A 12,049-nucleotide genomic window follows, 5' to 3' on the forward strand; every position below is an offset into this window, starting at 1 on the left:
CTGTGACCGAGACATCATGGTGACCTCAGTGCCCATGGAAGAACTTGACACATGGTTGACGCTCCATGGTTGTGGTTTTGGTTTTTGCCACAGAATAACTTTGCAATTCTTTTACGTTCACCATCTTACCCTGACCAAATTGTTAACATCATTTTTCACTCCTCATCTTCATTCATCCTGCTGTATTTGTTACAGTACTCAAACCATGACCTGGGGTGTGCCCCGCAGCCACCTCCCGTCTTCTTCTCCATCTTTGTGTGTGCTCTTCCCTGTCCCTGTGGAGTGTCTGTCTCCGCTTCCCTCAAGGTCTTCTTCAAATGCCATTTCTTCTACGGAACTTTTTTCTCCTTCTCCTTTCAATTCCGCTATGCCAAGTAATCTGATCTCTCCACAGCATGAGTCTTTAAATTTGTCCACTAACTCCTAAAATTCCGTTAAAAGGGGAAACTGAACTAATCCGCTGTGGTTGACTAGACCGCAGAGGAATGCTTGAGTTCATGAAGAATATTCTGAGAGCCTTGCCAAGGTCACTCCCGTGTCCAGACCAAACAGGAGTGTGAATGATGGATAGAGATTTCGGATGTGGGGTATCAGGAAGGGGAGGAGGGCAGGGCTGGTGGGGCTCGTTCTGCCTGTTTAAAGTGGTTGCCTTTCTGACAGCTCCCCGGAGGTGAGAGGGCTGTTTGTGCCCTCATCCATATCAAAGGTGCCCTCAACACCCTGCGGGCCAGGTCTGTCAGCCTTCCTCATAAAACCATGTTTGGAGAGATATCTCTGGGGAGGGAATTTTGGTTTGAAACTGGAAGAAAGCAAGCCTGAAACTTAATTGGGAAGTAGGAGATATATCGAGGGGAAAAGGCAACAATTTTGAAGTGGAAAATGTCTTGGGGAGTAAAAATAGTGGCTTTTAGGAGGCATCTGAGGCAGTTCTGCCGCTTACCCTCTCATCAGCTGACTTCCTGTGCCCCACTGGGACTGTCTTCCGAGGGCTGATTGCTGTCTTTGATGCCTCTAACCTTTCTAACCTGCCCGTGTCACTACTCAGGCCATGGATGCTAGGATTGCAGGAAGACAGACAGCTTAGCAAAGAGTTAAAGAAGTTCTGTTTTGGGAAAGCTGACCTATCAATCATTTATCAAGAATTCATGGAGCATCTGTTCTGTGCTAAGAACAGTGACAGGTGCTGCGGTGGAGAGAGGATACAAAAATAAATATGACGTCGATTTTTGGGGGGGTGCTTTGGGTAAAGTGAACGGTTTTCATTTGTCTGAGAAAACAACATAAAGAATGAAGTCATTTGGCCAGCCCAGGGGCAAAGCAGTTAAGTTTGCACATTCCACTTCGGCGGCCCAGGGTTCACTGGTTCGGATACCGGGTGCAGACATGGCACCAATTGTCAAGCTATGTTGTGGCAGGCGTTGCACATATAAAGTAGAGGAAGATGGGCACGGATGTTAGCTCAGGGCCAGGCTTCCTCAGCAAAAAGAGGAGGATTGGTGGCAGATGTTAGCTCAGGGCTAATCTTCTTCAAAAATAAATAAATGAAAAAAAAAAGAATGAAGTCGTTCCTTACTTTAAAAGGGAATTTACTTTCTGACTTTTAACTCCCCTCACTCATTCCTCTTCTTCCATTCAATTTTGCACTTTCATTAAATCCATGCTGTGTGCTAAGCATTTTGATAGCTCTGAGGGATCCCCACTTGAACTTTTTTCCTGCAAGGAGCTCACTGCCTAGTGCTGGAGGCAGATCCACGAACTTCTAGTCTTAATCCCTGAGAAGTTATAATAAACGGGTGTGCACGGTGCAATGAGAACATACAGGAAGGAGGAAGTTGAGAAGGCATTATGGAGAACGTAACATTTCACTGCTACTTCTTTCTCTTTTAGACATAAACTTTTTCATCACTGCCTACTTGGCAGGTCCTGGCATGCCTGATCCAGAGAGAGAAAGTAAACAAACTTTTCCAATAGGAAGAGAACACTCCATGTGACAATCACACTTTTCCACAGGGCCTGGACGCGGGCTGCTCTCAACACAGAGCACAGGGGGCCACCGCCCATCATCCACCACCTGCATTGAGCAGAGACCTATTTCTCACTCCCATCTCTGTCCCTAATGGATGTGCTGCTCCTTCTTTCTGTTAATTCTAGGGGGTCTAAAGTTCCTGTTTTTGTGACCTGACATTCCTTCATGAAAGATTCTTTTAGTGTATGTTTTGTAATTTTGAGTTGTGAACTCATCTTTATCTGTGGAAATTCTCCACTGCCTGGCTTGGGGATGTGCCTCTCTACAAAGGATTCCAGTTTGCTTTAGTCAGGCACCTTGGACATATTAGCATCTTGAGACTAACTTTTATATTAATCTCCCAGCTTGGGGGTTTCCAGACCACATAAGTAGTGCTGTTTCAAATCTCAAACTGCTTATGAGGAGGCCCACAGTGACAAATGCCAGAGGAAATTTTTTTCCTATCCAGGCAAACCAAACTGCTTCTCTTGTGCCAGTGGGTGGATTTTTCTAGTCCACCCGTCCCTTGAGGGTTTGGTTCAGCAAGTGTTCTGGCTTTACTGGGGCAGGAGCATGGGATGGTTTGTCTTATTTTCATCTCCACCTCCTGGCATCAGACCTTCATATTTGGTGCTCATGTGGGTGCTAAGACCCCAGACTCTTGGTTCCTGGAAGAGAAAACCCTCTGCCCTCCCAGGTAGACTCAGTGTTATTTTGCATTCATAGCTGTAGTTTTTAATTTTTTATGATTTGAAAACCCTATAGAATTGCCTTTTTTTTTCTTGAGAGCTCAACAATACATTTTAACGAATGTTGGCTATACTTTACCCAGAATTTCTGGGTTCATAGTGGGAGAAGGTTATCTGAGTTATCTACCGCCCAGAAACAGAAATCCATCCAGAAAATCCTTAATATCGAAGGATTATTCAAGCAGTCCTGAGCATGCACAGACACATACAACAACACGGTGGGAACCGTGGCAGCTGCCCCTGACCTGATTATTTGTATCTCTATAGGAAGGCAGAGATTCAGGAGACTATGCTCTACAATCCTGATTCTGCCTGATCCTCCCCCTGGCGGAAACAATTTATTACAGGCATGACCCCAATCACCAGTTTTAGTGTACAAATATGTTCATTTTTCTTTGTAATCATTTTAAATCTAACTACCTTTATTAAAAGAATCTAGGGGCCCGCCCCCGGGCCGAGTGGTTAAGTTCGTGCCCTCTGCTTCCGTGGCCCAGGGTTTTACGACTTCAGATTTTGGGCGCAGACCTAGCACTGCTCATCAGGCCATGCTGAAGTGAGGCGGCATCCCACATAGCACAGCCAGAGGGACCTGCAACTAGAATATGCAACTACGCACTGGGGGGCGTTGGGGAGAAGAAGAAGAAAAAAGATGGGCAACAGATGTTAGCTCAGGGCTAATCTTTAAAAAAAAAAAAACGAACCGAAAGTCTCTCTTTTGAGGCCTCACCCTCCCGAGAAAATTATTCAAGAGCTCCTGGGGATTTTAAAAAATTTATTTATATATGTTTTAATTTTTTATTTTTTATTGCAGTAATAATGGTTTATAACATTATATAAACCTGAGGTGTATATCGTTACGTATTTCGATTTCTGTGTAGACCACATCATGTTCACCACTCAAAGACTAATTACACTCCATCACCACAAACATTCGCCTCATCACTGGGGATTATTTAATTAAAGGGAGTCAGTCCTCTTCCACGCCCCCGACAGAGCATGTCCCTCAGCACAGCTATTATCGGTCACTGCCACATGGTGGCGCTGTTGAACATGGATCCTGCAGGGTCCAGAAGCCGGTTATTGCTACAATTTCAACCTTGCTGGTGCCTCGTTTGGACAGCAAGGATACAGCTCTTCTAGTTCACTACCAGATTTACAGCAACTGTTTTCTAGACTATGACAGAGTAGCTGGTCCTGAGGGCTTTTTAGCCTCAGCCAACTGCTGTGCGAAACCGGCTCTTTCCGCCCAGATTCCCCCTGCCCTCCTGCTTTGCGGTATTCTTTAGACTGCAGATATTTCTTACAAGGATATTAAACTCCCCATTTGTTTCACTTCTCACTTAATACTAATAAAAATAATAACTTTCGTTGATATAGCACCTTACCATTTCATAATTTATTGATACTCAAAAGCCACTTTATGCAGGCAGCACTGAAGCCCAGAGAGGGGAGGTGACTTTCCCGGGAGAATTCTATAAATCGATACAAAAACTGGAACCCCACTGTTCTGCGCACCAACACCATGCCTTTCTGACACTAACTCTTGCCGTGTAGTAAGTGGTTTGAGTTAAAAACCAGTTATCTCTTGTACATCTACACACATCCTGGCTTGTTTAAGTGTGGTTTCCATCACTAATGATGTGTTCTTAATCGTCTGGATTCTGTAGTTGCAAACACAACAGTAGTCGTTCTCAGAGTGTGGTGCCTGGAGCAGGTGTCTCAGCATCACCAGGGAACTTGGTAGAAATGCAAATTCTCAGGTCCCACCCGAGACCGACTGAATCAAAAACTCTAGAGGTGGGGACCAGTGGTCTTTGCCTAGCAAACCGTGCAGGGGTTCTCATGATGCTAAAGTTTGAAAAGCCCTGCCCTACAATGCACACAGGCTTTCATCTGTCAGGTGGTCGAGATACAGAGCATGCCCGGAGACACAAGATTTTGAAGGCCTACAAAGTGTTTGTAACTTGAAAAAAAAGTTTATCTCCAAGTGACAAAAAGAAAATACCAAACTGAAATCAAAATTAACAAACAGTTCACTAACAATCCACAACCCAAGACAATATGTCAATTAGTGAACTAATTTCAATTCTTATCATTATCTATGTAATGTGTTTCATTAGGAATGTGGATGCATTTTAATATCTTTTACATAATGAGTAATAATGCCTCTGAAATAATTGTTTTGTTATTTAATTCTTGAATGTTGAAACTTAACTCCTCGTCATCTCTGTGGATGAAGTTTAAAAATGTGGGAAGATCATTAATTCCCAGACATGTGGTCAGAGGACCACAAACATCTGTGTAATTAAAGGAAAGAGTCAGTGATGTATGACAGTGAACTCCCACTAAAATGTCTAAAACTAAATTATTACAGGCAAGTGAAATGAGGAAAAAAACCCCAAAAGTATGTATAGTCCTATTGCGGTGGAGGGGGCTGTGCTTTCTTTCTCTTTTCTTCCTTTCTCTGCTCTTTGACCTGTGTATTCTCTAATGTGAGCAGGTAGATGTTTGAGTAACACAAGGTGCAAAGGAAAAGGAATATGTTTACAGATTGCTTATTATATGTTGGCTACTGTGCGCTAGCACATCATAAATGCTTAGAGGAATCCACTGAATGCAGTACTAAATTTGATATTCACATTGACGTACAAGGCATTTATTATTGCTTCCTTTCACAGATGGGGAAACTGAGGTTTAGGAAGGTTAAATTACATTCTAAGGTCACCCAACCAGTAAATGTGGATCCGGGCTTTAAATGCCAGTCTTTCAAGTGCTAGAAACTCGTGATTTTTCCACAGCCCAAAATACCTCTCTGAGCAGTAACAATAATAGTGAATATTGTCCTGGATAATTTTTACTGTGCAAAGACTATTGATGCCATTAACTATTGCTTTGGGATCTGGAAATTTGTAAAGAAATGTAGACTTTCTATGCCAGTCTATGTAGGCATATGTACAAAATAATTATTCCTTATGTCTGAGAAGTCCAGATCTGCTATATTTGAGTCGGACTTCAAAAGCTGACATTGAACGGAACAGTTTCTTATGAGACCATCTATTCTGGGGCTTTACTACTCCCTGCTCTCTTCTAAGACTTTCAAGGCGGCGAGTCCCATCAATCTGTTTGCGTTGGTTGCTTAGCGGCAGTCTGTGGCTACTGCGGGATTCGTCAGCTCTGCAGTCACCTCCTAAAAATAGTGCTAGTACTTGATCATAAGCCTGTGTGAGAGAAGAGCCATAGATGCTATTGACAGACAATAGTCTGTTATTGTTACTGCAAACAGGGCCAGTGTCATATGAAAGGTTTTGCTCATAAACACTCTTTTCATCCAAGTCTCTACTCAGATTCTGGGAAAAACATCTCATTGAATGGTTTGGGGCTCCCCCACCTGCTAGCTCGCTGCCCTCAATATTTTAGGAAAAAGTCTAATTAAGGAATGGAGATTCAGCTCATATAATTGACTCTGCAAGAAGCTCATCCTAGCCAACAGGGATCTTTCGTTTATTTTAATCCTTTTGAGGTTGTAGATGAATACTCGCTATTCATATGACAAGATATTCTTGACATATTGAGAAGTGGAAAAAAGGTTATTAAATAGTTTGTACAGTATTTGACCATTAAAAATTCTGTTTATTAAACAATCTAGAGGGTGTACATGAGTAGGTAAGAAAGCAGCACTGTTCAACAGAAATATGAGTCACACGTGTCACTGAAAATTCCCTAGAAGTCATATTTAAAAAGTAAAAAGAAACAGGTAAAATTAATTATAATGATATGTTAATACAATCTAAAATATATTAGTTTTACACTTGTAATTATATAAAATTATATTTATTAATTATGTTTATATCATAAAATTATATTTCACATAGAAATATGTGTTTAACATTTATATTTAAGTATATTAAAAATTTAACGTATTGATATATTTTAACAATATATTAATCTATATAATGAAATATATTATTGATATGTTTTATTTAACCCAACACAATATTATTATTTCAACATAAAATCAATATATTTTACATCTTTTTCAGACTTAGTCTTGAAGTCTGGTATGTATTTTACACTTACAGCCCATCTTAATTTGGACACTAAATTTTTGTGGGAAATATTTGATGTGTTTAGATTTCATAAAATTTATAGCTGAAAAACTTCATATACCCATGTTATTCCAGTCACCCATAAAAGTGTTCCAATAACTGAATTGAGTACCAATTTCAAAGTCGAATTAATTAAAATTAAATAAAGTTTAAAACTTAGTTCCTCAGTTACCCTAGACACATTTCAAGGGCTCAACAGTGTCATGTGGCTGGTGGCTCCATTCTGGACAGTAAGGTTATCCCAGGAAGTCTCAAACTGCATGACTGCTCCCAGGCCTCAGAGCATGGCTCTTCCTGTTCTAAAGCCCAGGACAGCTTAGGCTCTGCCCTCTCCTAGCTTGTCCTGCTCCCAACACCATTGATCTGTCTCCGGGCTCAGTTCCCTTGTCAGGCTCACACTGTGCAATTACACAGATGGCACACTGCATAATCCCAGGGGACACCACTCACACTGCAGTGCACCACTAGTGGCCTTCAGTGATGCTGTCAGCTCAGACAGGCTTCTCACCTAAAGCCTGGTTGGTTACAGGAATCCAGAACACCCTCAGCTCCAGCTTCTCCCTCCATCGGCCTCTCTCATGATGCGCTCTGCTCCGTCTCCTCAACCTCCCTCCACATCCACCAGGATTGGACATGGCCATGTCTCCTCTGATGATACTCCTCTCCAGGAGAGCTCTTTACCATGGACAGACACCTCCATCATAGCTCCATGATCAGGGCTCACTTGAGGAAATGTCTTGTCCTCACCTTCCAAGGTAAAGAAAGGATAAGGTCAGACTCATAATCTTGGTCCTTATCAATCAGGGCATCATCATTACTAAAGGTGGAAAAAAAAATTTTGTAAAAAAAGTGGAACAGTAATTACATTCCAGAAGTGAGGTGAAGGGACACCTTACTTTATCATTAGGGAGAAGCTGTGGGAACAGTTGACTGATGGTATATCAATTGTCTCTCTTCAAAATCAGATGGAAACCTAGTGGTCTCCTCGAGACTGGAAACATGAGAGGCTCCATTACAGTCAGCGACATCTCTCATCATTGAGGCCACATGACTCTAAGAGTAATAGAGTTAGCACGAGTATAAGGGAGTGTGAGTGCACACGGAAATCACTCCGGATCCTGGGAGCAGAAGTGCATCTTCACCTGCAGAAAGGATCTGCCTCAACAACTCAACGGTTTCCGTTAGACAAGTCAAATCAAGAAGAGAGAAACACATCAGGAAGGATACAGGCTTTTCTGGGATCAGAGTCAGCGACCCTTCAATGAAAGTTCAGGACAGCCAAACCTCCAAGGGAGGGGCCCTTGGGGCCACTCAGGAAAGGAGTACCTCCCGCAAGGAGCCTGGAAGGGGAGCCACAGAGATCTCTCAGAAAACTGGAGAGGGTAGGAATGGCATCAGCGCAGGAGTTTGGAGTCTAGGAGCAGTCATTTGGGGCAAGAGAGTGAAAGGCATATTTTTGCCCCAGGTCAACCACAAAAACGGGCTGTACTTAAAAGGCAACTTTACAGCAGCTGCCACCTCCACAGAAGCCAGAGGCACAAAGCCTGCAGCCATCTTACTGCTGAGCATCCCTTACACCTTTCCTCCCACTCACTCATATTTCTCGGGTTTACTCTCAGATTTCTCACTTTTGTCCTGCTGTCTCATGCATAGATTCTACTATTTGACCTTTGGACAATATCTGACTTTTTATTTTAGTTTCTTCTCAAGGCTCTGGTTCTGGGCTCCATGTTTTGAGGATGTGTTTTTCCTCACCCAGAATAGTTCTGGCATAAAGCATCACCAGAGCTATTTAATCCATTGGGCAGCACAGACACAAATCCTGAAGCCTATGAGGTTTTCAGAGGCCCACAAAAATGTTTGAGTCCTGAAAAAGAAATGTATGGACTGCAAATAATATAAGAAAGCTGGAAAATTGAATTGACAAATATAACACTATGTCAACTGTATTAATTGTTAAATTTAATGTTTAGACAAATTTCACTGCATTTGAATACAATTTTGGAAATTAGACTTTTTACTTTTTTTTTATTGAGGTAACATTGGTTTGTAACATTGGTTTATAACTTTATATAAATTTCAGGTGTACATCATTATATTTCGATTTCTGTTAGATTACATCATGTTCACCACCCAAAGACTAATGACCATCCATCACCATACACGTGTGCAAATCATCCTTTTTACCCTCTTCTCTCCCCCATTCCCCTCTGGTGACCATCAATCTAACTTTTGTCTCTATACGTTTGTTTGCTGTTGTTTTTACCTTCTATTTAGAAGTGAGATCATATGGTCTTTGCCTTTCTCCCTCTGACTTATTTGCTTAGCATAACACCCTCAAAGGCCATCCGTTTATTGCAAATGGCAAGATTTCATCTTTTTTATGTCTGAGTAGTATTCCATTGTGTATATATATCACACCTTCTTTATCCATTTGTCCCTGATGGGCACCTAGGTTGCTTCCAAGTCTTGGCTGTTGTGAATAATGCCACAGGAATTTCTTACTTTGAAGCTCTTCTTTCCTGAGTATACGTGGTGATAGCTGAGAAATCATAACCAATCAAAAGTCAAATGCTACCTGTAGCCAAATAATTTCAAAAGTAAATTTATAAACATCCTTTCAAAAAATTTACAGTCAAAAATTATATTTAATGTGGGATGAGGGTTTGTTTTGATATGTTTCATATGATGCAGAGTGGAACCTCTATCGTGAAGGAACTCAGGGCCCACCAAGGCCTTAATATGACCCTGACAACCCCTCTCCCCCGAGCCCATACTGGGCCTTTCCTGTTCCTGGATAAGACAAGTCCATATGGTAGGCAGCATGGTGTGCCAGAAAGTAGGTGGAATTCCAATCTGGGACATACCAATTTCTAGCAGTGAGAAGTCTGGCTGCTACATTAGCCTCTCAGATCTTCTATTTATTTGAATATGCAGAGATTTCTAGGAGGATTACTTAAGATAACAAATGGGTCTGGTACCTATTGGGTTGGTAGTAAGGTCTAGGAAAGAGGGAAGATGGGTTAAATCCTTGTGCCCATGGGAGAACAGAATTGAACAGAGAAATAGAATTGAACTCAGGATCAAGGACCTAACTAAAGAGTTAGAAACTGCAGGAAGCTTCAGAACCTCAAATCTTATCAAATTCAGCTAGTCTGTTGGGGGAAGGATACACTTAGGATGATTATGCTAATTGGGTCTTGTGGTAGGTTGCATTATTGCTGCAAAAGATTCATTCCCTTCTCTTTAGGATAATTATGTATTCCCACCCATTGCCTTGCAGAGCCACCCTGGGGGCAGAATACACTTCCTGCACCAGAGCAGCTTGGTCATGTGACTTGCTTCTGCCAGTGGAAGTGCAAATGCCACAATGGAACAACAGCTTTAAGAGCAGGTAGGTTTGGCTCTCCCACTTGCCCTTTCCCCTTGGCCTTGTAGGGGAGGAGGGCATTTCCTCTCCCCAAATGGGGGTTCGTCTGGCTGGAGAACGAATTAAATTCACATGAGACAGAATAGCAAGAGAAAATTAAACAAAGCTTTATGAGGAACCATGGCCCGGGGCCTTTCTTCCCGAAGGAAGAAAGGGCACCGAAGAAGTGGGGTGCACAGAGTGGTTCCATAGCCCCCAAACAGGGTGTTTCACATCTGATTGAAATGTCCCTCCCACAATAGTCACAAGATTGCCCTGTCGCACAGTGCTTGATGGACACAGCAGGTAATGGTCTGCTATCTCGGTGGGCGTAGCACGAGGCAAGTCTATGTCTGGAGCTGGGCGGTCACAGGTGAGTGCGGCAGCAATCGGTTCCTAGCCTAAGGGAAGATGCTTAATCCTTAAGGAATGCCAATGTTGGGAGGGGGAGGGAAGTCAGTTACAGGAGGTTACCAGACTAGCACAATAAAATGCAGACTTTAAGTCCTTGCCTTTGGTATTGATTAAGAGTTTTTAGAGAGACGGTCATCTCCTTTCTTCTTCCTGGTACAGAGAGGGAGGCAGCTTTTACAGATAGAGATTTACCTTACAAATGTAAATGTGTCCTAAGGAAGGGCAAGTTCCATTCCTCAGAGCCTCCTTCCCTGTCCCAGTTTATCAAAAGCAATCAGCCTCAAATAATCCTGATGCCAAAGAGACATATCTTGGGGTGGCCAATTCCAGGTCCCCACAGCCTCAGTAAGGATGTAGTGTCCCAAAGAGGGGCTGTTCTTTGAGCTTGGTTCTTGGCGTGAGAGGGCACATGAAGCAAAGCCACAGTGGCTGAGGGACAGCTGCTAACCTGGAACTGTGAGAGAGAGAAACGCTCATTGTTACAAGACACTGAGATTTGGGACTGGTTTGTCACCACAGGAAAGCCAATACAGGTGTTCAAGAGGAAAACGCCCCCAAACGAGAGGGTCAATGGTGATGAGGATTTTTAGGCTGCTTAATTTTAAAATGGCTTATGATGAGGATTCTTTAGGCTGGTTAGTTTTAAAACTACAGATGAGATTCAGGCTCCAAGGAGTGGAATTTGTTTGCCCCTTTGTTGGGAAACATTTACATTTCTAAGGGAAACTTCTATCTGTGAAGATGCCTCCCTCTCTGTGCCAGGAAGAAGGGGGAATGGTCTTATCTCTAGAAGCTCTTAATGGGGAAGGCAAGAATTTAAGTTGGTTGCTGTCTGGCAATCTCATGTAACTGGTTTAGGGTGGTCGCGTCTAACCTTTCTAACCTTTACTTAATCCGATTTGATTCTTGTCTAAAAGTCACGGGATCACCCAATGACCAGACCCCACCTGCACTGATACCATTTTAACTTTTTTTCATGTTCTTTCCTTTGTCTTGTAAAGAGATGAATCATATACCTATGCCTTAAATTTAGCCCTAACCCTCAACTCGGGGCAGCAGCAGGAGCTCTGACTGCCCTTGGGTCCTGTCCCCATGCCAGCGGGGGCAGCAAAAGCGGCAGCAGCAGGAGCTCTGACTGCCCGTGGGTCCTGTCCCCACGCACCAGCTCTGCCTGCCCATGGGTCCTGTCCCCATGCCAGCGGGGGCAGCAGCAGCGGCTCTGCCTGCCCATGGGCTCTGTCCCCATGCCAGCGGGGGCAGCAGAAGCGGCTGCAGCAGAAACTCTGACTGCCCATGGGTCCTGTCCCATGCTATTCTACTCTCTAAATAAAAGAGCACTACTGCCAGATCTTGAGAGTCTAAGAAA

At 43.0% G+C, this 12,049-nt stretch overlaps 1 protein-coding gene across 10 annotated transcripts in view; it reads left to right on the forward strand.

Moving 5' to 3' along the window:
• Nucleotides 1-12,049, forward strand: part of ENPP1 (ectonucleotide pyrophosphatase/phosphodiesterase 1) — a 267,067-nt gene that overhangs the window by 80,898 nt on the left and 174,120 nt on the right. For all 10 annotated transcript variants that reach the window (XR_011497694.1, XR_011497690.1, XR_006517151.2 and 7 more), the window contains exon 25: nucleotides 10,144-10,254. The gene's annotated coding sequence lies outside the window, so the exon portion shown is untranslated. The remainder of the gene's footprint in view (nucleotides 1-10,143; nucleotides 10,255-12,049) is intronic.

The sequence above is a fragment of the Equus asinus genome, chromosome 24, assembly GCF_041296235.1.
Source record: "Equus asinus isolate D_3611 breed Donkey chromosome 24, EquAss-T2T_v2, whole genome shotgun sequence".
NCBI lineage: Eukaryota > Metazoa > Chordata > Mammalia > Perissodactyla > Equidae > Equus > Equus asinus.